The following is a 27924-nucleotide window of genomic DNA, read 5'->3' on the forward strand; positions in this document are numbered from 1 at the left end:
AACAAAACGTACAAATGAAAATAATGCTAATGTCCGAATATTTTCCTGTTAACTGTCGTCAACGTACAAATCAAAGAACGTACTTGCACTAGTATCTAAACGAATCGAACAGCCTACAGAAGGTTCAATTAGGGTTCGCACAAATTTTTAATTGACCGACGAAGTTTCGGAGAAAGGAAACGTATATAAAGGACATTTCCTGCATAAAAAATTGGAACTATGGTAGCTGTCAACGAAATATCAACCACTTACAAATCGAGCAGTTCCTGTATAACAAAAGGAATCAGAAACTACTTCAAGGATGTCGAGGGAATCAACGATGAAACAGCTCTGCACGAACTATCTCTTTTACTGGAAGAGGAAGCCGCTACATGGTGCGCCGAAGTGAAAGAGGACGTTTACGTATAGTTAGAAGCTTCAAGAATGTTACAAGAAACATTTTTGCCAGGAAAACCTTCGGCCTATAAAGAAACCTTACATTCGACCGTAAAAAATCGACTGTAAAAAAGGATGCGTATATTTCAACCGAAATATTTATCACGCAAAAACAAGCTCTTTTCGCCGAACTTCCTCGGCCTCACCCAAAAGAGTGCAGATCGACATAATTTATTTGTTATTGAAGTCACAGATTCAGAAGAATGTTTCCAGAAACTCGATAACTTCTTTTGACCAGCTCATCAATGCAGCTCATCGCGTCGAGCAGTCAAAAAATGATAAGCGAGTGCGGCGATTTGAAAATTACGACTTTAAAGTTACGAAGCCCGTTGCGAAGTTGGAAGAAAAATGTTCCCAACGCAAAACCCGAAAATCTAAAAGAAGCGGGGGAACAGAAAGGTACCGTTAAAAATGCAGTTCGCAACGACATAAGTGTAGCAAAGATCGCGACAATAAACCTGTGACAATAAACCCTGCCTATACTTCGTTACGTGGTTTTAACTCTGAAAGCTACCCATTTAGTAAGTAATTTACTTCGATCGACATATAATTCTACAAATTACGAAGTACTAGTTGTGTGAAATGATAAATCAGCATATGTTCTTACAGGCAAAATATCATTATTCTACTTATATATATATATGTAGACATATTGTTTTTCCTCAATTGTGTTCATTTCTTTCTTTCTTTCTTTTATATCAGATTATAATTGCTTTCTAATATTTACACTTATTCATTTCACACAACATAATTAGAAGCATTATGTTTATGTTACAAAGTATTATTTTAACGTATATTATTTTAATATTTAAATATTTAATATTTATATTTATATTTATTTAATATCTAAATAAAGAAAGTATATGAAAATGTACATATGACTAGCTCTCTGATTAATATGTGCCGTTAAACTCCATTCTGTCAAACGATTCGATCAAAGTTTCCAAGTTTTCGAACCTTACAGACAAAATATCATTATTCTACCTATATATATATATATATATATGTAGACATATTGGCCTTCCTCAATTGTGTTCACGTCTGTGTTTCTTTCATATCAGATTATAATTACCTTCTAATATTTACACTTATTCATTTCACACAACATAATTAGAAGCACCATATTTATGTTACAAAGTATTATTTTAACGTATATTATTTTCTAATTATGTGCATTGTAAAAAGCTATATAAAATAAATAACAGTGCGCGATAACAGATTTTGTACTAATATCTAAATAAAGAAAGTAATATGAAAATGTACATATGACTAGCTCTGTGATTAGTACGTACCGTTAAACTCCATTCTGTCAAACGATTCGATCAAAGTTTCCAAGTTTTCGAACCTTACAGACAAAATATCATTATTCTACCTATATATATATATATATATATGTAGACATATTGGCCTTCCTCAATTGTGTTCACGTCTGTGTTTCTTTCATATCAGATTATAATTACCTTCTAATATTTACACTTATTCATTTCACACAACATAATTAGAAGCATTATGTTTATGTTACAAAGTATTATTTTAACGTATATTATTTTAATATTTAAATATTTAATATTTATATTTATATTTATTTAATATCTAAATAAAGAAAGTATATGAAAATGTACATATGACTAGCTCTCTGATTAATATGTGCCGTTAAACTCCATTCTGTCAAACGATTCGATCAAAGTTTCCAAGTTTTCGAACCTTACAGACAAAATATCATTATTCTACCTATATATATATATATATATATGTAGACATATTGGCCTTCCTCAATTGTGTTCACGTCTGTGTTTCTTTCATATCAGATTATAATTACCTTCTAATATTTACACTTATTCATTTCACACAACATAATTAGAAGCATTATGTTTATGTTACAAAGTATTATTTTAACGTATATTATTTTCTAATTATGTGCATTGTGAAAGACTACATAAAATAAATAACAGTGTGCAATAATAGATTTTGTACTAATATTTAAATATAGAAAATATATGAAAATGTACATATGACTATTTTTCTGTGATTAATACTGATCATTAAACTGCGTTCGGTCAAACGATTCGATCGAAGTTTCCACGCATTCGAACCTTCAGAAATCTCTAAGTAGCGTTCGCAACGTTTATTATATGTATTCACGGATCTCACTCAGCAAGCTCCGTTCCTGGAATACACAGATTAACTGTGTAAATGCTTTGATGAACCAGACCTCGCGAAAGTCTATAAACACTTTTAACCAGAAACGAAATCGATGGTCTAAATCTCGTCCGTTTTAAATCGCGATATTTACAAGTAAAGCAGAAACCTGTGCTGACAATATAGGATCCTACGAAGTACATATTTAAGATTTATATCATCCCTGTTATCCCGATGATAATAGCCTACAGTTTCGAAAGATACTTATATTCTTCCTTGAAATAAAACGTAATACCAACAATAAATATTAACAAACGATCCTACAGAGATATAAATTGTGGAGCTCGGTACGTTCTGTAAAAAGATACATCTCGTTTGTCAAAATATAGCTGAGGTAGATAGGCTATGCTAACCCTTAATAAAATGAAGTAAATTTACATAATGCGAACAATGATTAACTCCTATACAAACCTATAAAGATACGTAAGTTGCTATTTCATCTGGTTTGAGAAGCAACGACGCCGGCGGGGAAGTATCAAACCAACAAACAGCTCGTCAAACGTCCAAGCAGCCGTGCCAACGAACGACGTCCGGGGTGGAACCATTCGCTGGTAACGAACGATAAACTTTCCCCGACATAGATAGAGGAGAAAATATTTTCCATTGGTTGGCAAGCCGCCTCGATGGATCCCCGGAGACTCGTTTCCATCCTATGGAGACAGCTGGTGGTCTTGAGGAGCGAGCCAACGCCATACTGCAAACGTCGAAGAACGACCCTCGAGGCACGAAGAATTTTAGTACCGTCTCGCCGTCCAAACCTTCGCCACTTCTTCCGCTTCGTGTCCTTCTTATCCGTTCAAGACGGATTTACTGGAATTTTCAAATTTTTTAACGCGCCAATCTAACACAACGTCCAAGCAACGGGATTCATACGCTCGATTGCCGAGGTTGCTTCCCGTTTAGTTCGGCGGAATAGCCTTACCCGTGTCCATTTGCCGTTTCCATCTTCGAGCTCTAAGAACGTCTTTCAGAGTCGATAGTCCACCCAGTCCTCCGACATCATCCGGCTCGGCAAGAATCCAAAACGTTGTGAGATCCATTTCCGACTCCGTTTCGCTAATGATATTGCTAAACCAGTCTCTTCACACGACGCAGCTCGTGTTATCGAAGTATGCGCCTCCAAGTGGTAACTCGATGATTCTCGGTCCCGCTTGAGAAGCGACGAACGGCCGAAGTTGATAAGTTGGTAAGTTTTTAGGTCTTACGATGTGAATTAAACGAAATATGTCGTAAACATCGAAATGGACTTTCGGCGGAGAAGCAGCGAAACTTGACGAAGTTAGTGAATTTTTGCGACTTTCTACAAAGTTGTTTATGACACAAACCGTTAATTAAGTGACAACGAAGATGGTAAGTATCACGTACGTAGGATTTGTTTCGGAGTCCATAATTGATGACTAGGCCAGAGCACTTTCACACTTGTTCGCGACCACACCAATACGCGCTCTGACAAACATCGCAGACAGTCGCTGGAATTTATACCATAGCGGCACATGAGCGTAGAAACAGTAGAAACAGAGACGGAAAATTCGAATCTGACAGAGACCTATATTATTGTGCCCTTGAATGCTAACGATTGTTTCGATTGACAATGTCGAAACGAAACACGCAAACGAAATCGGAACAGATTGTTATTGCCGTTATTTCTAACCTTCGGCCGGAGTTACATAAAAACTTTAACCTTTAACTTCTTGTCGTAACGTTCGTCGATATAATACAACTGACTATTACGAATTCATCCTCTCGTTGCATTATTAAATATATCTACACGTTTAAAACGCCTCAAATTGGTGACCATGACGTGATCAAAAGCGAAAAAAAGGTGAACGTGTTGCGTTAAAATGACGAGTACCAACAAGGACGTAAGCACGACGGACGCCACGGACAGCGAACGACAAAACCGTGACCAGGACACGGTGCACGCCAGGCTGAGCCTCAATAATCGGCGGCGTCTCGAACGTGGTCGTTCACGTTGTCGGAGCAAGTCGAAAACGCCTTCCGCGAGTCGAAACGCATCCTCACTGACGCCACGATGTTAGCGCATCCGGCACCAGACGAGCTGTTCAGCCTCGTGATAGACGCGTCCGATTACGTCATAGGAGCGGTTCTGCAGCAGCGTGTGAACAACACGTGGCAACCACTGGGATTCGTTACAAATTCCCTGACTCCCTATATTACAAAATACAGCTCATACGATCGCGAACTACTTGCCGTGGAAGGGAGAAATTACGTGATTTTTACTGACCACAAACCCTTCACGTACGCGTTTAACCAACATCTTGACAAGTGTTCGCCGCGCCAATTCGGACATGTAGATTATATCGGGCAATTCACAACCGATATCCGATATATAAAAGGCCTAAACGATAATGTGGCCGATGCTTTACCTCGCATCGAAACGATAGGGAAATCCATAAACCGGCGAATTCTCGCGGTCACATAAAAAAGAAAAGATACCAACTTAGTGAAATCGTCAATTCTGGCACATGAAAAAAGGTACGTTTGTCCGACCACGACATGAAAATATTTTGCGACGTAACGAGCAAAGTCGTTCGACCGTATGTACGCGACAACCTCTATAAAAAGAAACAAAACACAAAATTAAAAAGAAAACAAAAACTGGGCTGATGTAGCGGCACAAGAAAAAGTCCACGGAAATTTATATTTAGCCTATATTATTGTGCCTTTATATACTAACGACTGTTTTGGTTTGCAAGGTCTAGAGACAAACGAAATCGAGACAGTTTGTTATTGCCGATTCTCGTAACCCCCAGCCGAAATTACATCAGAAGGTTAACTACTGTTTGCGGTAACATCCGTCCATACAAATGTATAAACATGCTCTCTAGGATTATTGTTATATTTATACACTATCTTTCTTTCTTTTTATCTGTTATACTATACGTTTATAGGATTATACACTATCTCTTGTACTTATACTGATTTTGATACAACTGACTATTACGAATTCATCCGTTCGTTTCTTCATAAAAACGAACCTACACGTTTAATCCAGCTGATTTCGAGAACATCGGTATTGCTCTTTCCCAATGAAAATAAACGATGCATATCAAAAAGCTTTTGATCCATCGATGTTAATGGAAAAGTATCGTCCATCTCGGGGGCAATTTTACGGCGGCGATAAGTCAAAAACGTGGAGCGAGTAAGAAAATTTAATTAACACGATACAAGCTATAATTCAGGTATTGTTCGCATCGACAGAGGCCAACGTTTCATTAAATTGTCCAATTAAGTTGGAATGCGTGGAGTCGCGTAAAACAGCCAAGTAAATCGGCGTTCAGCGTTGGCCATACGCAACCAATTCGACGCTAGCCGACAGTTTGACGCGGTCGTTTCATTCGTAGCCGAAAGTATAATTGCCCGTTCGAGCGAAAGCCTCGTAAAGAGCTTCTACCGCGCGATTCGAAAAATCCAGTGCAGACAGATGCGCGGCTACTGTCATAAATGAAACGCTGGCCGATCGGTGAAACCGGGGATAACCAATCCCTTCCATTACCACTGATCTGTAAATTTGCCAGAATTTTCCAATCCAGTGTTGTTGTTCCAAAGAATTCGAACGTTGCTGTCGTTAACGATATCGATATTTGTTGTATAACGCGGCTTAACTTTGATAGGATCGCGAATTACAAAGAAACGCGATCGAAATTACAACTAAAAGAAAACGCGGCATCTTCGCGGCGAATTTCTGACAAAAGATTTAATTATTCAAACGCGTATTATCAAAAGACGATCTTCTTCCCTTGTTCAAAGGAATTCTTCATCGACATGGCTATGGATTACGAAATTCTTCGAAGCATTCTTAACTCCGTTGAAGTATTAGAAACTTTTTAGTGGAATTGAGTCTTAGTTGGAAGTTGTACAGCTGAAAAACATGAAACGGTTCTTGGTTTCGTTCAAGGATTCGAAATTTTCCACTCGTGCACGAAACGACTTCCGTGCTCGGACGTTCCAAATTTTCAAAAAGCTTCAAGTGCACTCGGTTACACGGCTGTTCCATTATGTTGCAAACAAAGTATCAAGGATTTCACTATATTAGAACTCACTTTAGGTACATTTTCACCAGACAACCAGCGCTGTTTACCTTTTCCACGTCACACGACTGCTCAGCCAGAGCACGAAAGAGACAATTTGAATTACAAATTCACGTTCGCTGCCGGCACTTTACTATTGTTACATGTTCGCTAAGTGACGTATATCCATAGTAATAACCCCCTAAGTGCGAGAATGCAATTGCAGTTGATGTTACAACGATTAAATGACGTGAATTAAATTCAATCAAATTTTCCTTACGAGTCACGAAGCAAAGATAATCAAATTTATCAGATCGCTGATACTCTCTAATTATATTTCTAATTATATTTCTCCGCTTAACACGTTCCCTGCGAATCTTAGTTTCGTCTCATACAACGCTGTATGCCAACGAAAGATTGTCGTACAACATGCTTCTTTATGTTGCGAAACATTACATACGCGCGTAACATGGATTACTATGAAATATTCCTTCATAACTTTGAGATTTTTAGTTCACGTGTCGCATTCGGGTTCACACCCATAACGAATAATCTAAAAGTACGCGCTAAGGTACAAAGTAAAGTAAAAACGAAGAAAATAGATGGTAAAAATCGACTCTTTTTACTTCTACGACTCGTACATGTTTTCTAACATCGAAATCGACTACAAAAAGGTAAACAATACGACTATCTTCTTCATGCGTCAACGCTGAAAAGCATATTGTAAAAACGAAGAAAATAGATGGCAAACACGGACGGTCTTCTCTCTGGCGAGACTTTCAAAAACACTTGGTGAAAGCTAATTCCCTGGGATCGAGGATGCGTTTGCAGCGCGTCCTCTTCAATTTCCAGCATTGGGAACGAACGCGGAGAAAAGCGATAGAAGGAGAACACTGAACAGCCATCATTGCGCGACCCTCCCTCGTCGTAGACTCCACGATAAACAATAAAGTCGCTCTGCAAGCTGCATACTCGCTCGCAAGCTGCGACACACAGTGGCTTGGTTCGCTTGTACACATACACGTAGCGAGACAAAATTAGAGAGGCAACCGTGAGATAACTGTGCTTGTTTACGAGACCGTAAGAGCTTCGTAGGTAGTTTTAAAAATTGTGCGTACAAAGAAAGAGCACTTTTCGCATCCTCTCGCGTGTACCGATAAATATGTACTCGTACAAACGACCGAGGTATATAATTCGCGAGAATTACGTTCACGCAACTCCCACGGCGGTCTACGTTACAACGCAAGATTTGTTCTGGGTTCTTAAAATCTGCGTTCTTGGCCTAGATAGATCAGCTGAATGGATTAGATGCTTGCGAAGTTTCATTTGGAACATTCTGATTTACCGCTTACAGAATTTGAATCTATCGTTGCAAATATTTCGAAAAGTGGTGGCAGCAGAAGAAAATGTTTTCGGCGATGTTTAAAGAAGATCTTTTACTATTACTGCGTTATGCTATTTTACTGTTAATTTATATTTCTACTTTATTTTCATACTTTACAGCTTCTCAATGAATTTTCAATTTATGCAACATACGCGTAAGAATTTTTTAATAAATTTCACGCCTTCGAAGTGTATACTCATTTTTTACTCTCGCTATACGTACGGTATCTGTTATCATTTGACACTATGATCGTTAGTATTATTTTCGTGATATTGGTTCTCGACGCTTAGTATCTCGTATTCTATTAGATTGCCCGAAAAGTATCTTTCATTCGCAAACGTGTTTTTTACAACAGTACACCTTCGTACAAACGTGAAACCAAGTCTGTGAAACATCGTGGTGTTTATCTCAACGGAACAAAATGGATCGTAGGTAATTCGACAAAATAATAGAAAACAAAAAACGTTGTGCGTCTATTATTTCCTCATAAAGCGAAAGAAACTTTTCGGACAACCTAATAGATTCGTTAACCTCTGAATAAGGATACTCAACGTTAAGTCAAGTTGCGTGAAACCTGAATACATCATAAAGCGACTGATACTAAAGTAGAAAATGAACGGATAATTGGATAATCGTAACAACGCCAGTTCGTTTAATTCGACGCTGATAATAAAGTGTTTTTCCGGATGTTCTGAATGGAAATTTGATGTCGATTGTTTAATTGCTTCGAACGTGCGATCGAAACGGAAGGATCGAAACGAAAGCACACCACAGGTGCAGAAATTGAAAGTTTAATTAAACCGAATAGATCGGTAACAAACGAAACGAAAAGAAACATTTTGTTTCCCTTCTCGTTTCGAGCTGTAGAATATAAGGTGCGGCGCGGAACGGCACGTCATTTATTTTTGCTCGCTTCCATCATATCTGTCATAAAAATATTTCTGCTGTAACTGATAGAACGTACCAAGAGAAAAACGCGTTCTCGTTCAACAATACCTGATATTTGCTCGACTGTTTCCAGTAAATTAAAACAGCTTGTACAAAGCAATAATACGAACATTATTTTATTACAATGTGTGTAATTAAACGATATAAATTCCCCTTCATGCGTGTTCCGTAATTCTATATTTACGTAGCTTTTGAACTCTCTTTGTTCAGCCGACTCTTGCCCCGATGCCATAGCGGTACGCAAGTACTGCACGAGCATAAACGTGAAATCAAATTCGTTGCTTGGTGTTTTCATATTTGTTTTTTCTACTTGTTAAACGCATAGAAAGCACGGCCGTTTGAAGTACAAAATTTGTAACTTATAAAACAATTCTCACAAAGAAAAAAATCCTCTGCGGCGTTCTATTGAATCTCCTTTGTTCGACCACTGTACACACAAACGGGACATTGTACGAGCGAAACTGCCTTTAAATTTACGATGACCATCCAACTACTTTCATATTTGCAAAAAAGAAAAAAAAGGTATCAAAAGTTACGATCGTATATTTGCTCTGTCTACGAAGTCACGCGTATAACAAACTCGATGATATAACTGCAGGAATATCGGCGAAGAGATAGGTATACTAATTAAAGGTGAACGACCATCGAGAATACGGCGTCTTGAAACGACAGAACGAAAGAAAGGAGGAGGTTGTTCCTCCGAGAGAAGAAGTTATCGTAATAAAAATGGAGAAAAGGTACAACGAAGTAGCCTCTCTTTATGCAATTTAGCGAGACCATTCGTTCCACTCGATTCAAGTGGAAGTGTAAAGTGCTCGACCGACCGGTACACCGTCCGGTGAATAATAAATTAACGAAAGCCGGGATTATCGACGGTGCTGGATTACATCGAGTCCGCGGGATTATTGAACTTTTATCGGGAAGACACGGATAAAGAGAGGGGAGCGGCAGAGAAAAGAGAAACGAAACGGTCGGCAAGGACTAATCGTAAAACGGGCAAGAATAGGAAATGGAAGAGACTCCTTTTCGCGAAGGAGTCGCTTGGCAATTCGCCGATCCGATAAACTCAATCAGCTTACTCATCTACCTACGTGTAGCTGCGCGTCTACTAATGATCCTTAAATCCAGTCAATCTCAATCGAGCTTCTCTTGTGTCCTGATTGCAACCTGTACAGGCTCGCCAAAGCGACGACGCGACGTTCCCGACTATAATCGAACTTAGAAATTCCCGTTCCTTTCCCCCGCGATTCTTTCCATCGCGATCAGGCACGCGTCTTTCAATTTGTGCAGATTCTCTGAACGTTGATTACAAACGAGATATAAGAAAAACGTACGAAGGAAGAAGTAGCAACATACTTGCACAATAGTATCGAGGATCGCTACCTCGTCGCAGGATATTCAATGTGAGATCTAAAAGAAGAAAAAATAACTTAGCGATACGCGACTTTCAAAGCGATTTGTGTGACAGCGTGCGAGTACAATTTAGCGATTGAAATTCGATGCGATCTGCTCCAGGGTTTGAACAACTATGTCTAAGTGTCTCTAGAGTTTGTCGTCCTCCATCCTTTTGCACGAGGATAGAATGCACCAAATTCCTAGCCGGAGAAGTGGCTGAGCGCTGACAGACGAAGAATTAGTTAACTTCTTAAACATTGGCGACGACCGGGAAAACACCACCCTGAGGATGAGGAGCACAGGTCATCCGAGTTAGAGAAAGCTCAAGGTAATGATGCACCGCTAAGTTCGACATTCCAAGGGTTTGCGATACGTCAATTGCAATTGAGGTGCCAGACGAAACTTCGACTATTCCGTTAATTCTACAAATTAACCCTTTGCATTCTCCTTTGCTGACCCGCCCGAGGGAACATCGTAAATCTAACAAACAACTCGGATGTCTTCTCCAAAGGGACACAACGATTACATAATATAATAAATAATAATTTAAAAAATGATATAATAATAACAAATATAAAATATACGATCGATCTTTTCAAAGTTATTTCCATATTAAATGGAAGTTTCTTGTTACTTCTAGAATATTTTTAGCCGCGTCCACGTTATTTCGTATCTTGACATTTTGTTATACATTTTATACAGACGAAGGGGCAGAAACAAGTGTAAAAGCTTCATTGAAATTGTTTTAAATTTAGATGATAATTTTGACGGAGAAAAGTCGTTAAAGCGCACGTTGTTACCTTCCTTTAACGTAAACTTGATCAGGCGTGATTTTCATGATTCTCATGAATCATGACTACAACGTTCTATAAATATAAAATCGCGCCAGACGAATGCAACGGTCCAGTTAATTGGATAAGAGTATCGCCAAGCTTTCGTTTACGATACAACGTGATACGCTTCATGAAAATACGGCAACGTGCAATTGATCCAATGCTCGTCAGATCGCTCGAATAAGCAATTATTCAATCACGCGGGCAGAATGGGCGCGATCCACGGCAGACAGAATTAACTGGAAAACGTTAAAGTTAAAGCGCGCGAACGATGGAAATCGATAGGGATCGTTCAATTTCCGGCGGGAAGTCGATTTCATGAAAATCCAGTTTCGTGTCGTTTATCGATATAAAAATCCTTCGGTTGCTGGACACTCTGGACAACGAAGCAGAAAATGGAAGAAAAACGAGACCTGAAACGCTAACAAGAAGCGGCAAAGGACCGTGTCAAATTATTCTGGATCAACACCAGCGTAGTTTTTTGTACAGTGAAAATGTCGCGGAGAAATTTTCCCTTCGTTACAACCACGGCCAGCGCCTCTAAAAAATTAACGAGAAATAATTCCACCCGGGAACAACCGTGTTTTTCGTGTACAAAAGTGCTCTAAATAATAGTTTCACCGGATGATGTCGTGCACAAGCTGGTAAGCTACTTTAATTTTTACGCCATTCAGGCTACTATGCCGTTAATTAAAAGCACGCTCGAAATACAAATTTCGTAATTATATATTTAACAGGTCGTTTCTTTTATCATGAACGTATGCGTAAAGTGAACAAAAAATACCGCTTTATTAGTTCGTTAAATTATTTCCAATTAAATCGACCATTACTGACGCGGATCGTAATAAAATAATACATTTCTCTTACAACGAACGTACAGTAGAACTTCGTTTATCGAAACGAAGTTTTAATTAATGCCCGTTTAACCGGACCTTCGCTGGCTGAATTTATTTGTCCGATCGTGAGCTCGTATCATGCGAACGAAAAATAACAAATAATAGAGAAACTTAATGGACTAAAATTACATAAACTGTCTGCCCTTCGGCAAGTTTCGGACAAATCGAGTTCTGTCGCAGCTTCGAATTTTCTTTGAACGCCATTGACGATTTTTAAAATCTTTGGCGATCGTTCAAAGACCTTCAAATACGAAACGAACGGCAAGCGTGAACAATTAAAACCTGTTTCACTGAGAGCTTAGAAGCTTTCGTCAAGGCAGAACGTCACTGACGGCCGCTGATATGAACAATTTATTGTCCGGCTATCAGCGCGTGGTTTGTCACAGACGTACATACACGAGGCTACTGTCAGGATAGAGCAACGTATATAAGATGATGGGTTAGGAGCTTAGGTGGGATGACCAAGCAGCTGTATAGGTATGCTACGTCACCGTTTGTAATACTGCCTCTAGCAGAACGTTACAAATCCCATAAACGTCACACGAGCTACGACGTAGTCAACGGAGAAGAGACGTTCTAATTTTCGGCAGGAATCGACCGACGCCCACACCGTTGTTTGCGTCGGGACGGTGCTTCGGCCACGGACAATCCGTCCCGGAATTGAATGTGCCTGAATTCGAATTACACGCTGAATCGTCCTGATTAACGTTCCTTAAGCGACGGTTCGCCGTACAAACCCGGTTCAATGACGAACACTAATATCCCGGACGACGATTGTGTTGAACACCGAGGCAGATTCCAATACGACTCGCGCTTGGCGATATCCTACGCGGATATACTGCAAACTGTTTGATTCACGCGCGATATGTTTACGCGTTCTCCAGGAATATTGATGCGGTTGTTAGCGTTTCGTACGCGACGACGTTTACGTTTCAGTTGATCTCGAAGCGGATAAATTGAAGACCTTCGCTTCAGTGAATTGCCATACATCGTGCAGCTCGGTACGATATCGGTTGAAAAATGTCACTTGTAAAAAGTTTGTTCATCGCAAATTTAATATCGTTCAAATACTAAAGTTACTGTACTATGCGCTACCTATATGGATCTTCCTAGTAGTATTTATAACCAATCCCAATCTCGATTACTTCAAATATTTTGCACCTGCTATTGCATCGTAATACACTAAAACCTCGACTAAAATCCTCTTATAGTTCCGATTTCGTGTTTGGATTTACCTCAAAAAAAAAAAAAAAAAAAAAAAAAAAAAAAAAAAAAAAAAAAATTAAAAAGAGGAAAAACAAACGGATTACTTCATGTAGCAAAAATTCACTTGAAAAATTTGCTTCGCGTTTGCGCATACCTACAGCAACGAAAAATTTATCGATCGGACACTATAAGCGTTATTTTGAAATCAGACAAAACAAGAGGGACCAGAAACCAGAAACGAGAAAAATCGATTTCAACGCGACCGTTTTATTCGATGATAGCTTAGAGAAAGAAATGATGAAAAGTGTGAAATTAAAAGACCTGCAGATACGTCCTACACACCTCTGACCCCGGTCCTTCAGGCTGCTTGAGTAAAAAATTTGCGCAACCGGTTCGCAATTTGTTAAATGCGCGCCTCGCTCGTAGACATTTGCATACAGCGCGACGAAACAATTACTCGAAAACGGATAGTGCGCGGGCTGAAGAGCGAGAGAGAGAGAGAGAGAGACAGAGAGACAGCGAACGAGAGCATCGATGCTGATAGAGCCCCCCACGTGGTCCGGTAGTGCGTCGCATTGCGTGCTCGCGTTCGAGTTCGCGGAACGGGTCAACAGAAAAACTACGATATCGTTCCATTAGCCAGAAATTGCAACAGAGGCAAGCCATTACTTAAGTGAAAAAGGAAGGAGACACCGAGGTTGGTTGCTTTCTACGGCGCTGCTCGAGAACAATCGCTTGCGACCGAAGGGAGACAGAAAGGGGTTGGCGAAACTTCGGACAGACGACGATTCTTCGACGTAGTCGGTCCTTCCTCCGCCCTGCTTTCCATCATGGTAACGTCATGAAAACAATGAGAGAAACGGGCCACGGTAATCCCGTGGCAAAGCCAGCGCGTGGAACCTGGTCTAGGAAGTTACTTTTCAATGAAAATTTATGACCGAGTCGAGTAGAAAGTGAGCAGAGTTTTGAAAACCCGTTCCACTAGCCGACTCCCGATAACCCCTTTCGTTGATTTCACAGAGAACTGAATTGTTACCGAGTGAAATCGCACCGCGTAGAGTTATAGTTTCAGCAGAAAGCAAATCGTCTCGTTGCTTTGTTCTTCCGGATGCTATTTTACCAGCTATAGAACGCCTAATCGCTGAATACGTTGGCTCGATAGTTTTAGGAAAATCTGTGTAATTAACGGACTCGAGGATGTTGAAAAGCGATGAAAGAGATCCTTTGGACGAATCTCTATTTTCGTGTTAAATTCTCTGTATTTGGTACGTAGAAGGCGAGAGTGGAAACAAACTGATCGAATCAAAATGATCAATCTCTTATAATACGAATATACATATTTCGAATTCGGCGAGGAAAATTCGTTTTGCCCGTGTTTTCAATCGTCGAACGTGTATTTGATCGAGTAACCGATCTCAGAGGAAGAGGTATTCAAAGGACGAAAAAAGAGCCGGAGAATGACAAATAACGTTGACTGAATTGCTGCTAAAGCTTGCTGTTTGACGATTCAGCACGCGGCGAAACATTCACGAAATTGGAAACGACCTCAACGTGAGAAAAATTTATTCTTTTCTGCTCCGTTTCACTTTTCTTCGCCCTCTTCATCTTCCCACTTTGGCCCAATGGCAACTGCGGCGATGTGTACGTATTAACTGGAAATTGAGTCCAAAACGAAATGCTTTTTCCTAATTGAAGATTATAGGTTTGATAAGTTGCTGATCGATCTAAAACTGTTCATTATATGTTTGTTAATTATATTTTTAACTAGATCACAGAGGTACGAACTCTCCGAAATTTTTGCTACTTTACTTCGTGTAATTTCTCGTTGTTCACAATATATAATCGCGCTTCAATCTCTGATAAAATCCCATAGAAACGAAGACTTAGCGGTGATAGCCATAGATATTACCTTGCTATCGAAGCTATTTTATATTAAACTAATCGATATCTTACTACAAACATAGATTAAATATCTCTGAGCGAATGGTATAAATTATTCTCGTAAAAGCGAGCACCGATCCATTTTACCCTGCTTTCACCCAGCAAATAACTTCTCACGGAATTCAAGATCAAAATTCTGGTCGTCTCTGATTTACAATGAAATCGAGATCGCAATTAAAGCTTTGACAAATTTAATCAAGTTTCATACGCGTAGTCGTAGAAAAAGTTAGTTCGACTGGATTTCCTCCGACGTTTTATACGTAGAAAAAATGAATTCTACGCGATTCAAACTAACATTGGTCGTACGAAAACAGAAAATACATTTATACCGTACAGACACACGAAATACCATTACCATGCAGACAGATTTTACAAACGATTTCCTTTTGGGAGCACAGAGTTGTGAATTCCTCACATCCGCGGTAATGATTCGGAATTTGGCTACAGATGTTGCCAACTCAACGTCCGGGGGTTGGCAGCTTATGGCTTCGGCTGCAGGACTGTTCAAGTTCCATGCGTTATATCGGCGAGCAGATGTTATCAACGTTCTAGCTAATATTTCTAAATATTCCGTTACCTAATCTTAGAAACGACAATATATGTAAAATATACAACGTTTGGCATTTAAACGAAATAAGACACGTTCAAACGTTCGGGAATTATTATTAAAAGTCTTTGAAAGACACTCCAGTGGAGAAAACGAATTTTAAAACATAATGTAGCCCGACTGAGGAATCGTCTCACGTAAATGGACATAATTCCGCGTTTCACGGTACCGAAAGCTCGCGGGATAGCAGGCTAACACGTAATAGAATCGTGTAGCAGCTAAGGGCGTGCAATTGCCCCGCAATTTCGCGTAGCACGCTCGAAACAGCGTCGACGTCTCGGCGAGAAAATTTTCTTGGGTGCCTGGCAGTCCGAACAGGGTGGCCAGGCAGCCTGAAGAATGGCCGCGAATGCAACCAAAGTACGTTTTCCTCCGGTTGTTGGATTTGGTCCTCGACGAGATGACATGCGAGCGTGTAAGTGCACGCGGGAACCTCGCCTGCTTCGCTTCGCCTCTTCACGCCTCTCCCCGTTTCACCTCGCCTCGTCTCGAACGTAGAAAAGCTCGGTGACAGATGCGAGACATTTAGCAGCGGGCTGGCTGCCGCGCAACGGCCCGTCTGCCGCTTAATCAATCTAAGGTGTCGGGAGGCATTACAAGCGGTAGCGTGGCGAGCTTTTAGCGAATTCACGAGAACCAGCAGGGTCAGCTCGCTCGTCCACCGATAACCCTCGGTCGTCTGCGCGTCGATATTTTCCAACTTTCGTCGTCTACCGGCGTGCGCAATGCCCGTATGAAAATTACAAGCGCGCATAAATCGACTTCCCTTAGAAAGGACTAGGCTCGATATGTCCATGAAAGCCGTACGAATGGAGATCGATCATTTCGCACCGTCTATCGTTTCGTGAGTAATTTGCTGATTATTGCGAGAAAGAGAGAGAGAGAGAGAGAGAGAGAGAGAGAGAGAGAGAGAGAGAGAGAGAGAGAGAGAGAGAGAGAGAGAGAGAGAGAGAGAGAGAGAGAGAGAGAGAGAGAGAGAGAGAGAGAGAGAGAGAGAGAGAGAGAGAGAGAGAGAGAGAGAGAGAGAGAACGAAGCTCGCTACGTATATGAGAATAAGAAGAGAAGAAAGTAAAGTTGAACGAGCATGAATGATAATTCTGAAATTCGAACAGTGGAAATATTGGATTAGACGGATACGTAATAAAATATGCACGCTGTAATTATTCAAAGATCGTAACGCAGGGTTAATGCCAGCAATCATCTCTTCGAATATCTCGCTGAAGATAATATTATCAATTTATGATCTTCTAGTAATAACCCTTGAACGATCCTTTATACGAAGGGCCTAGATGCCAAGTGCTATATTCGTTGCTAATTGATTTTGCGGTTGTAAGTGCACCGGGATCCATATGATGTTCATTAACTCTCTCAGCTAAATTCATTTCCTCTGTAGCGTATTCGCTCGTGGATTTAAAGCACAATATTTGAAGGCAAGATCGATGATACCTCGCGACTTTGCTTCCAACTCGCTACGCTCCGATATAATTTCGAATTATTCTAGTTTATACGCATTTTAAACAGACAGATATAATCTTACTTTTAGTAGCAGCAACAGCAACAGAATATGCGTATATTCGCGACGGTATCTATTCATCTAAATACGAAGTAGTAGCCATTCGTTTTATTGCAATTAAAATAAACGGCGCTACATTTCGCGACAGCCAAACGGCGACGTTTTTTTTCCCCCTGTCGACATAACCGTGAAAATTGTGTGGCGTATTCTTTGAGATTGAAGTGCAACATTTTTCATATTGTCGAGTTTGAAAATTGTCAGAGATCGTTTGCAATAGTAATCTTGCTGCTCTTTGACGGAGTTAATTAAACCTCTCGGACATGAAACGTCAGATATGTAGTTTTTTGACTCAGAAGCAGAGAGATTAAAATTGTACTATGCACGTCGCAGTTGTTGAATTCCCTGTGTTGTTTATATTTTACATGTTGTACGCGTACATTACCTATTTTTAATAAATTGAGTACGATGTAACGTTTCATATTCGTTTCTTTTTTCAATTATTAAATATTACAATAAATATACGTCTACGTTACCCAAAGGCTTGAATTTTTTTTGTAAATTCACGAACATTCCCTGTAGGATGATTTTTCCTTTTCACGATGCTGTTTACGTCAAAATGGGCAACAAATGATCCAAGAAGATATTTTTAGGCAACAAAACATAGTGACAAATTTTTTACATCCAGAGAACTCGCATTCGAGAACTGAATTCCAAATAACATTCTTCAAATAGCCATTCCAGTCTCACTTATCTTAATACAGACACTGCTCTTCTCTCCCATTTCACGTCCTTTTTTCATTTCTTTCAACTTCCTGCATGCGAGGAATTTCCTTGTCCTTTTCTGTTTCATTTCATTATCTTTGGACGTTCTAAATTGCCGCCGTACCGAACTTCTAACGCTCCTTTTATTCCTTCATACATTCACACACGTACATTTCTACGTTAAAGCACACCGTAAAATAACGCTTTGACAGAATCGTTATATCAATGGAATAAGAAATATATTCCGAATTACAGCTGCTTTGCAAAAAGAAGTTGCAATTTCGACATTCCTTTGTCAAATTGCAAAAGGAATAGAAATAGTTTATCGAAATTATTTCGATCGCGCTCGAATCGATAGGATGCTGGACGAAATTTAGTCAAGATGTTAGTATAGTAAGAAATATAAAATAGAGTACCGCTGTATTAAATTTTTCGACATTTATTTTCTTTCTTTCCTTTTTTTATTTTATATCTTCTACATTTCCGTGTTATATTTACAAAATATAGTTACTTTCGCGTGAACAGAAGTCCTTGTAAGGACACAACACGCAACACGATTTTCGCGCGTAATTAAAATTTACTCGAACGTTTCTAAAAGAGAAAAAAATGTTATTCGTTCTACTTTGGTAAATGATTGATGGAAAGAAGTCAATTTATATTTACGTTCGTATTTAATGCATTTTATTCGAACGTGGAAATTAATTCTATTTACATCGATATGTGCGGGATTAAAAAACTTAATAACGATAAATGTGGGAACGGAGCGTAAAAATTTCGATGCTTTCGGTTAGACATTAATGGCAGCTGGGCTTTATTGATCAATGGTGGTGTGTTAAGTTCTAAAAGACATCGACGAGCACATCCATTACAGTTTACTCCGAGTGAATCGAGTACGAACATTAAAGGTGATTGCTTCGAAATCGATCACCTTCCAGTTTCACGACCACTCCACTGCCCTCCCGTAAAAATTGGAAATATTATTCATTTATTTATCCTATCATTTTCGAATTCGACGTAAAGTATAAATTTCCCATCGATGTAAAAACTATAGAGCGCCGTAAATTTTAAACGTTCGGTTTCATTCTCTCGCCGGTAAAACGATAAACCCACACTCGAAGCGAAACAAGTACATTCTTGTCGCCGTTTTTCGAGCTTCAAGTGAAAACATTTCACGTAGTTAGCGTTCCATGCGGGATTTGGAACTTCGCGAAACTTCGTATTTCACTTTGGTAGGTTTGCACGGCCGTTATGATATATAACGAGACACGCGTTGCAAGTAAGTTGTGTTCTCCATTGCCAGAAAGGTATCGCGTATACGTATAATTGCAGAGAAAGCGAAGCTGCTGGAATTTTCAGAGCGTGGCAGCCACGCGCAACAGAAATAAAACGGATATTTCATTTGTTCCGTGCTTTGCTCGATTCAATTACCACGTTCACTCTGCGAGCCACAACGAGCCAAATATTTTTAATTTACGCACAAACAACGTCAGACTCGCGCAACCTCCGTGTTTTACGTAATCGAAATAAAAATGTGAAAAAGACACGCGCATACAGCGATAGACGACTTCTAATGTCGTTGCCATTTCGTACAACGACGATATCGTTGCTTCGTTTTAAAGACGAAAGAGTAGCGAAACTTGTATCGAAAGATCAAGATATATCGGTGGAGTATCTTTCCTGGTGGAAAGAAACGCGCGATACTTCGCGTAAATGTATGGATCTTTGCTCCTTTTTAATTTCGATTCTCTGGACACTGGATGGAGCGGAAGATATCCGTGATGTATGTAATTTACACTGAAACAGTCGATGCTTGACGGGGAGGAGAAAAAACTAAATGCAGCCGGCGAATGAAATAGGCGTTCGTCGTTGAGCCGTGAGCCACTGCAAGGGATCCGTCGATTAAAGAAAACGAGCAATCGAAGGAACCGCGCGCGCAACGGAGAAAAGCTGAAAGAGGAGAGCGGTATGAAGGCAACGAAGGGTACACGGGAAGCTAGCAGAGCGCTCGTTACGTGCATTTTAACGCTATCAGAAATTCCTTGCTCCGCGTGCAACGGTCGCTCCTTTCATCGAGCCAGACACCCGAAGCAATGAATTTACACAGTATTTCGTTCCGAGTTTTAATCTCGTTTCACTCAATTTCGCCTTTACCCGGGCTTCGCTTCTCCTTAAGTCACGGTAATGAGTGAACATGCTTCGAGGAGCAGCCTCTCCGCGGTATGTATTTTACGCCCAACGGAGAAGCTGAGCTCGCCTATCCTAAATTACGCTGTGATGCGCTCCATAAATCAGACGCAGTTATTTACACGGGCCAAACGAAAAACCGCTTTCATATCTTTCGAATTGGAATTTTTTTTTCATCCGTTAACTACCACTCTCTTGGAGGAATTATCCATTTACCTCGCTCTTTTTATTGCTTAACCGTTCCTGTAAAACAATTCCTATACCTCGATCTCCTTTTATTTGCAACGTTCGATGACCTGAAATATGTATATGTATGTTTCGTTTATTCATTCCAGGACAGACATACTCCGTCACGATATTCCTGTAAGATATTCGTTCCTTTTGACAATTGTTCGAAAACTCGAGAAATAATTAATTTAATTGGGAAGACCGGTTAACTAGAATTTATTGGTCAACTATAATTAGCGCGGTATACATGGGCGATAGGAAAAAGTTCGTTTATACTCGATCTGATGCAGTCGTTTTAAGTTTTCTCCGGGAAACAACGCTCGTGTTCTCGCTAACTATTTACAGTTCCCCTTGAATGCAACCATCGACCGAAATTCCAGGGAATCTCGTTTCGATTCAAATATCTGCGCGATTCATCGTGAAACAACAGGATATCTTGTTAGGAAACTCGTATATCATCTGCACCGTCAATCAGAAATTCTCTCCCTGGTAATATTTGCTTCATTGTTATACGCCCGGTGCACTATGAATCCTTACTATCTCGGAATATATTAAATAAAAGGGGTATTTTTAGCGCATAATACGAATTTCAAACAAAATGTCGAGGTTTCCGTACGTAAACAAGAGACTGTGCGTTTCATTGTCAAAAGATTATATCGTGATTAATTACTTTCACGAGTAATTGATTACTATCACCGATCAAACTCAATTCGCGTTCACATGCTTCAAATATACACACACGGTGAAACTCTATTACCTCGGTATATCACCGCGATGCACTGTTCGTTTCAGACACTGTACAAAAGCGGACGAAAATCCCTTGCAAATTATCCATTGAAAATTCTGTGAATAATACAGTAAAAGATCATCAGCGCTGAATTTTCGATTAGCGAGATACTTGAGAAAAATATTCGACTAACGCTTACACGTTGCATGAATATTATTGCGAAATAAACTAAGGGTTCGCGGAACGCTAAGAGAAAATAGATAGTGTGCTAAAATGTTAAAAAAAAAGAAAAATAAAAAAAATCGCGTTTATTATCCCTCCAATAACGAAACGTTTATTAAATCGCGGATATTAAAGTATTAAAGGAAAGAAATCACATATCGATGAAACGAAGCAGCGCGAGGACAACGAACCCGAAATGCATTAGTTATGTGCGGTCTATTTTCCATGTGGAACACGAAGCAACCTCTTCGGCATTGTTCCGATAACAGCGATAACGTGAAATCCGTGATGAAAGGGCAAATCTGAATTTAAGTTGGACGTCACTAGTGTGGGCTGAAAGTCACGAGGAGAAAGAAGGGAGGCGGGTGAGAGACAATCGGAGGAGTTCGAGTTAGTTGGAAGCCGCGCGGAAATGAATTGAATAATTTGACAGAGCAGAACGAAGGAATGAAGCGAGTAAGCTCGAACGTGTGTTCTCGGAAATGCTTCCGAAAATTCCGAGAATGAGGTATCCCGCTACCGTTTCACTTTATTCCGCGTCTTTTCGTGCCAGCTTTTCCGCCACATTTACGTCACGCGAAGAAGAAACATCCTAGCGGACGACGTCGAAAAATAATTTCCGCTTTGACGTTTGACAGGAATTCCACTTTTTTTCTCTCGTTGTACGTACGACGCGAGGATTTCTTCGGCCCCCTCCTCTCTTTAAAAATTCTTTCGACAATTCTATTTGACGCTGCGCGAGTCTGACATTGCGGTTTCGAGGGAACAACGAACGTCGTTGTAAGATGCACCGTATCCAGCACGAAATTTAGGCGACAACCTATTTCTGATGTCAAAGACATTAAATGGCAAAGGGAGACCAACATCTACGCGTAATATTATTTCCCGCTCCAACCAATTTCCATCGCTGCCTGAATAAATAAACGATCGATTAAATCTCTCGAAAGCAAACTTCGCTCTATCTACGATACTTCGAACGCAGTCCAACGGTCAATCGGAAATTCTATTTCCAACAGAAATTAACAATTTCCAACAGAGTCGATTCGATCCGGTAATATTTTAATAAATCTGGTGACTCGTTTATTCATCGACCGGCCGCTTCTTTGCCGTCCTTAAATAAATGATTAATTAATTCCGTGTCAGAGCGGTTTCGTCGTTGGTGTTGACGACGGGACGCTTTGGTGCTCGTCGTCGCCTCTTCCATCTCCTATACGCATCTTGAACGGCTGTCAGTTAAACTTTGGACGTATTCGCCCCCGACCAACGCAACGTTGACAAAATCCACGATACAAAATCCTTCGTTCGTTGCAGCGTGTCGCGCCGAGCGTTTCGACAATAGCCTAGAGGCGTCTGAATGTTCCGCGCCACTAACGCTGGCTGAATTATGTATTTCGTTATCCTGGAAACGTCGCGATAACAATTTGTCAGCGTGAGGTCCTGCTCGTCCAGCGTACGTGTACGTGTACCTGTACGCGCGTTGTATCTGTGCACGTTACATACACCGGCGAATAGTCGAGCTTTCGGCTCTTGGTTCGCGCAAAAGTTCCAGCGAACCTCGTAATAGTTTCGTCATTTGTAATTATGCAGCCTTCCGGGACTAATGCGTTGCTCGTATTCATCGGGAGAAACAACGCGATAGGATTGGCGGATGGAAGAACGTGCTCGGACTTAGCGAGTATGGAATATTGGTAACGAGAAAAGTGAGAGAGATTCCAATGAATTGTGCATTAGCTGATTGTTACGTAATTGCGGGTGGATATCGCCGTTTCTTTCTATTATTTTGCACGCTGATGATTACATAGTGAACGGAGTAATAAATTCGCTGGCTTTCTACTAACGTAAAGTTTCAAGAGATGTAAAAATTATTTCAAGAATCTAAAGATATATATATATTGCAATCTTTTATGGAAGACTTATATTTATTTTAGATTTTAAGGTTTCACGATGATTAATGGAACGGGGCAGAGTTTCGTGTCTGTCTCGAAGGACCGAAATGTAACGTTCACGAACCGCTGACGCAACTCGGAACATTATCTTCCTAAACACACAGGTGTATATGCATTTACAGTCGGATGGGATAAATCAAGTACTTCCCGACGCATTTTGTACGAAAGCAATAACACGTCCCCTGTGTTCTTGCAAGGAAACGCCAATAAATTTATTAATCGATCTAACATTTATCGAAATACGTTTTGTTACGGTTTTGGAACGTATTTGTCTAAAGTGTATAGACACGTTGGAGTGAAATTTGAATATTTTCCTAGCTCCAGTGTTTAATTCTGATTTATTTAGTGTTGCGCCAGCCCAGAGAGCTGGTTAGTTTCGTAAGGAACTGTGCGCGTACTTCTGAGGAGTAGGTGACAGTATGTACTCGAGAATAAGGTCAGTTAAGAGCAAACTACGAGAAGGAGCTAGAGAAAATTAACCTGTGTCGTGAGGTTATATTTGCTACGACGATTAGAAACGATCGACGTAGATTTAACAAAACGAAGAAAAGTCTGTCTTCTAGAGAGGTAACGAACGTCTTTGTACAAGCTTCCAAGGTACAAAATGAACGAAGTACAATTTATTGCGACATCCGCCTTCCTCGCTAGATTTAGTTGTCTCTGACTTCCATTTATTTCCACGGTTAAAAAATTTCCCGCTGAAAAGAAATTCTTGCGAGACGAGGACGTCGAAGAAACCGCTGGTGAATATCTTTTGCGAGTCTTCGCGAAGAAGAGTATGACGCTATAATAGCTTTGATACGTTATATTGGAATATAAAAATTGTTTGCAAACTATACAGAGTGTCTTTTCATTCCATTCCAAGAATTTTTCGTTCGACCAACGTGAAACGCAATGCCTGATAAATGCGGTATACGACATGACCGATCAGACGTTGACTTATATCACTGACGCAGCGTTCTACTTACGCGATACGCATCGATTCTTACTACATTTAATCACACATTGCTAGGCATAGGTGAATGAATGAAATTGATCAGACATTTCGAAATATAAATCTATAAATTATTGGAAACTGTTTAATGTTTGTTGCATCGGCTGAAGATTAAATATACGTTATTAAAATGTTGCATTAAGTGCATACTGTTCATTATTAAATTCTTGCTTTTCACGGTGAACGATAAAATCTGTTTATAAAGTTGATTATTAATTGCACAGCGAAATGATTAAGAAGTAATCAAGAACCGTGAAAATAAATCGTCGGAAACTAATAAGAAGACCAACAGGAGAAAAACGTGTATTCATCGTAAGACGTTGGAAATTAATTATAAGTGAAGGTTCATTTAATTAAAAAAGTTTCTCGTTAATTGCGGACGACAGATTAATCGATCGAAAGGCAGCCCATAACAGTTACTAGTTAAGTCTAGTACAGAGCTTACGACTTATGTAGTAAATTATTACAAATGTTCATGCTTGCCGTTACAAAATCTCTCAGAAGAAACTGTTTTCGATCGACTGTTCTTTCCAATGGTCTATCCGACTTTTCAAATCACAAATCTCTCGAATAATGTTTCAATATCTTTTTAGAGGCTAACAACTATTTTGTCGTATATCCATCTGCAACATGTAACTAATTACGTTAATTGCTCATTTGCATTGTGTCGAAAATAAGGGTTTTACTAGGCAGCATGGAAGAAACAGTGGTAAGATATCAACGCGTTTCAAGGAAGGAAATTGTTGCCAGTCGCATGTTGATGCGAGTCTAGATATAAAGCGATTAGTAGCACGACAGCGCGAAATAAAGGATTTTAACGACATTCTTTTAGGGTCGGAATCAGATTACCTTTTGCAGCGATCCAATTTCTTGCATGCAAAGCGCTGTTACACGACCGTGCGGTTGATTGCAGCTCTAGGATGTATGTTGAGCACGAACGATTTCGTGCACAGACCTCTTTTTCAATTTACAACGTTATTGTAACTGCATTCTGATTCCTGTCTGTAGTTTCGCGCACGATTGCCCGAAATTTATATCGTCGTTCTATGAACTAGAGTCAACAACAATACAGCGAAGCTATTACAGACAAGGAGAAAAAAACTCGTTTCATATAAAAGCTCTCAGAATAGTCGGGGAATTTTATTTTCCCTTGCGATATTTCGCATCGCTACCTGCCGGTAGTGCCGTTAAAATCAACAGAATTTATCGCCACACTTGCCAGCGCTTTGAAGCGAGTTTCTCGATCGACAAACCACTCGATGAGCATTATAATATTTGAACGTTGAGCCACAGTTGGTCAGTCGTGCCATTCCCTTTCGATCTGCTACGCCAACAGCGACGTTTCGTTCCTCTTTCTCGGCAAAGAGCAAGCGCAACGAAGCAATCACGGCTAGCGAACAGTCAAAGAACATCAACGAGCAAAGAAGGTAGAGCAAAGAGAGCGGAAGAAGGTTTGCACGCAGAGCGCGCCAGAGAAACGATCGCTCAAAAATTTCCAGCCAAGTCGAATGATAAAACTTCAAACCGGTGCGAATGCAACCGGAATTTCGCGTCATTAGATTCTACGGTAGCTTGAACAACAGATACGAAGCCGCGCAGACTCGACTCTCTTCATTTTCTTTCCCGACACGTAGTTGTACACTCTGGCACAGTCCTCCATGCCGTTTCTTTCTCTCGCTTTTATTTATCCGCGCCTCTGTTGCCAAATCTTTCTACCCTTTTCTTCATCTTCTTATATCCTCGGCTCTTTTACCTTCCCCTGTGGAATCGGTTTACTCTCAGCAACCACCACCCCTGACGATTTTCATCAGCGTTCCATTCAGTTTTAAGATCGAACACGGTACTTTGCGAACTCCCGCGTTTTTCTATTTTCCACCGTTTATTGGTTTCGTTGCTGGAGCTTCTATCAAGCAACTTCCGGTTTGCCGCGATTCTCCGTTGAAATCCAATGATTTTTCGCACCACGGAAACGCTTGTCGATATGCAATTGTACTGTCGTCGATTGTCGCTCGGGTAATGTCGGTTTTTAACGAGAAAAATGACTCGTACAAACTCAACGTCGACACACCGCGTTGCATTTCTTTATTGTATTTATACGATATAACGAACAGAAAATGTGAGTGGAATGGAATTCTCCGTAAATAGTGTTTGCACGATGAAAGGAAACTGGGTATGGAGCGAAACCGTGTGCGTGAAATCATTTGCGAAACTGTATTTAATCCAGCTGTTCTCCTCCGATCCGTATGACCCGAAATTGATGCCACATCTTAACAAATATTGCTCGAATATAGACAGTTTTTAAATATTTGATCCCAACGTCCGATATAATTTCATCGTCTTTCGCGTGCACCATACTTTTTACGAGTAAAAATAACCAAGAACAAAGATATCTGAAAAAACATACGCGTGAAAAAAAATGCAAACGTGGAAAGATGTAAACGCGAAGAAGCAACAAGAGGAACAGCGGGGTTAAAATTATTCCGGAGCGTGGCTGTGAGTTGGTTGACCGCGATTTTCGGAACGACGCAGCTCCTGCGTTTTTCCAGATTCAGCAAGCAAGATACAATAAAAATGCGAGTATTATACGTGTACATGTGCACACCATCGATGAAATTCCAACACACCGTAACGTTTTAAAATTGAGAAAAGATATCTAAGCATAAAACGAAATCGCTTCTCAATATCTTCCACCGTCCGATCACGAACAACGATATTCACTGCTGAATCTTACGTTATGCGTCGGAGTGTCGTCATCACGACGCGTTCTTCCCCCGATCTCTTTCTTTATTTTTTTCTTTTTTTTTCTTCTTATCTGGCAGCGTTCCTTCCACCATTTCATCACCTCTGGCTCTATCGACGCTTCCGACGATCGAGGTAGGTCACGTCTCTATTTTGTATTCCACCAAGCTCGCATCCATTCCCGCGCTAAACAATAGGGTGCAGTCTGCTTGCTTTCTTCGAAGAGTCTGCGCAGGTTGAGCTCGCGAAAACCTGTACGAGTTACAGCGCGGATAGTCGCGCCAGGGAAAAGTTGCGAAATTTCCGCAGTCTCCTCTGTCTCCGAGCTACGCCGTTCATCCCTCTTTGTCTTCGTGTTTTCTCGTTCTCTGGCCACACCGAGCGTTCCTGGCCCCTTCTTTCACACGATACAAGTAAACGAGTGTTTGAAGATAACGGTGGAACGGGGCGTTCCTTTTATCCAAAGGTTCATCTCGATTTCAAATGCAAATGCGCCTGACGCGAGAAGACCAGGAAGGCGAGATAGAAGGAAGGTGTACGCGGCAACTTGCCGCAGTCTGTTTAGCGAGTTCGCACTCAATCTAAGGCCCGGTCTTTTGTCCTCGCGATTTGCCTCGCTTCGCTTTCTCGTTTCACGCGATTATCTGTCTCGCGTTTCACTCTATCGTTCCACTCGCTTTTCCATTTCTCCAACGTTCCAAGCTTCGCTTTCGATGCATAGAATTTTTATAAT

At 40.4% G+C, this 27924-nt stretch overlaps 2 long non-coding RNA genes across 3 annotated transcripts; one reads left to right on the forward strand and one right to left on the reverse strand.

Annotated features, from left to right (window-relative positions):
• Positions 1 to 1594: 1594 nt before the first annotated feature.
• On the forward strand, positions 1595 to 27924 carry LOC105682023. The gene is made up of 3 exons (XR_001102776.3): positions 1595 to 1719; positions 23478 to 23483; positions 27913 to 27924. It is a non-coding gene; the product is annotated as an uncharacterized LOC105682023 (long non-coding RNA).
• On the reverse strand, positions 2119 to 4104 carry LOC100742648. Of its 2 annotated transcripts, XR_001102775.3 has the most exons (3): positions 3557 to 4104; positions 2529 to 3444; positions 2119 to 2139 (listed from the first exon to the last, which is right to left on the reverse strand). It is a non-coding gene; the product is annotated as an uncharacterized LOC100742648 (long non-coding RNA). The 2 variants fall into 2 exon arrangements; XR_004462898.1 differs by lacking the exon at positions 2119 to 2139 and having other exon boundaries at positions 2477 to 3444.

Source organism: Bombus impatiens, unplaced genomic scaffold (assembly GCF_000188095.3).
Source record: "Bombus impatiens unplaced genomic scaffold, BIMP_2.2 scf_4013, whole genome shotgun sequence".
Taxonomy (NCBI): Eukaryota; Metazoa; Arthropoda; class Insecta; order Hymenoptera; family Apidae; genus Bombus; species Bombus impatiens.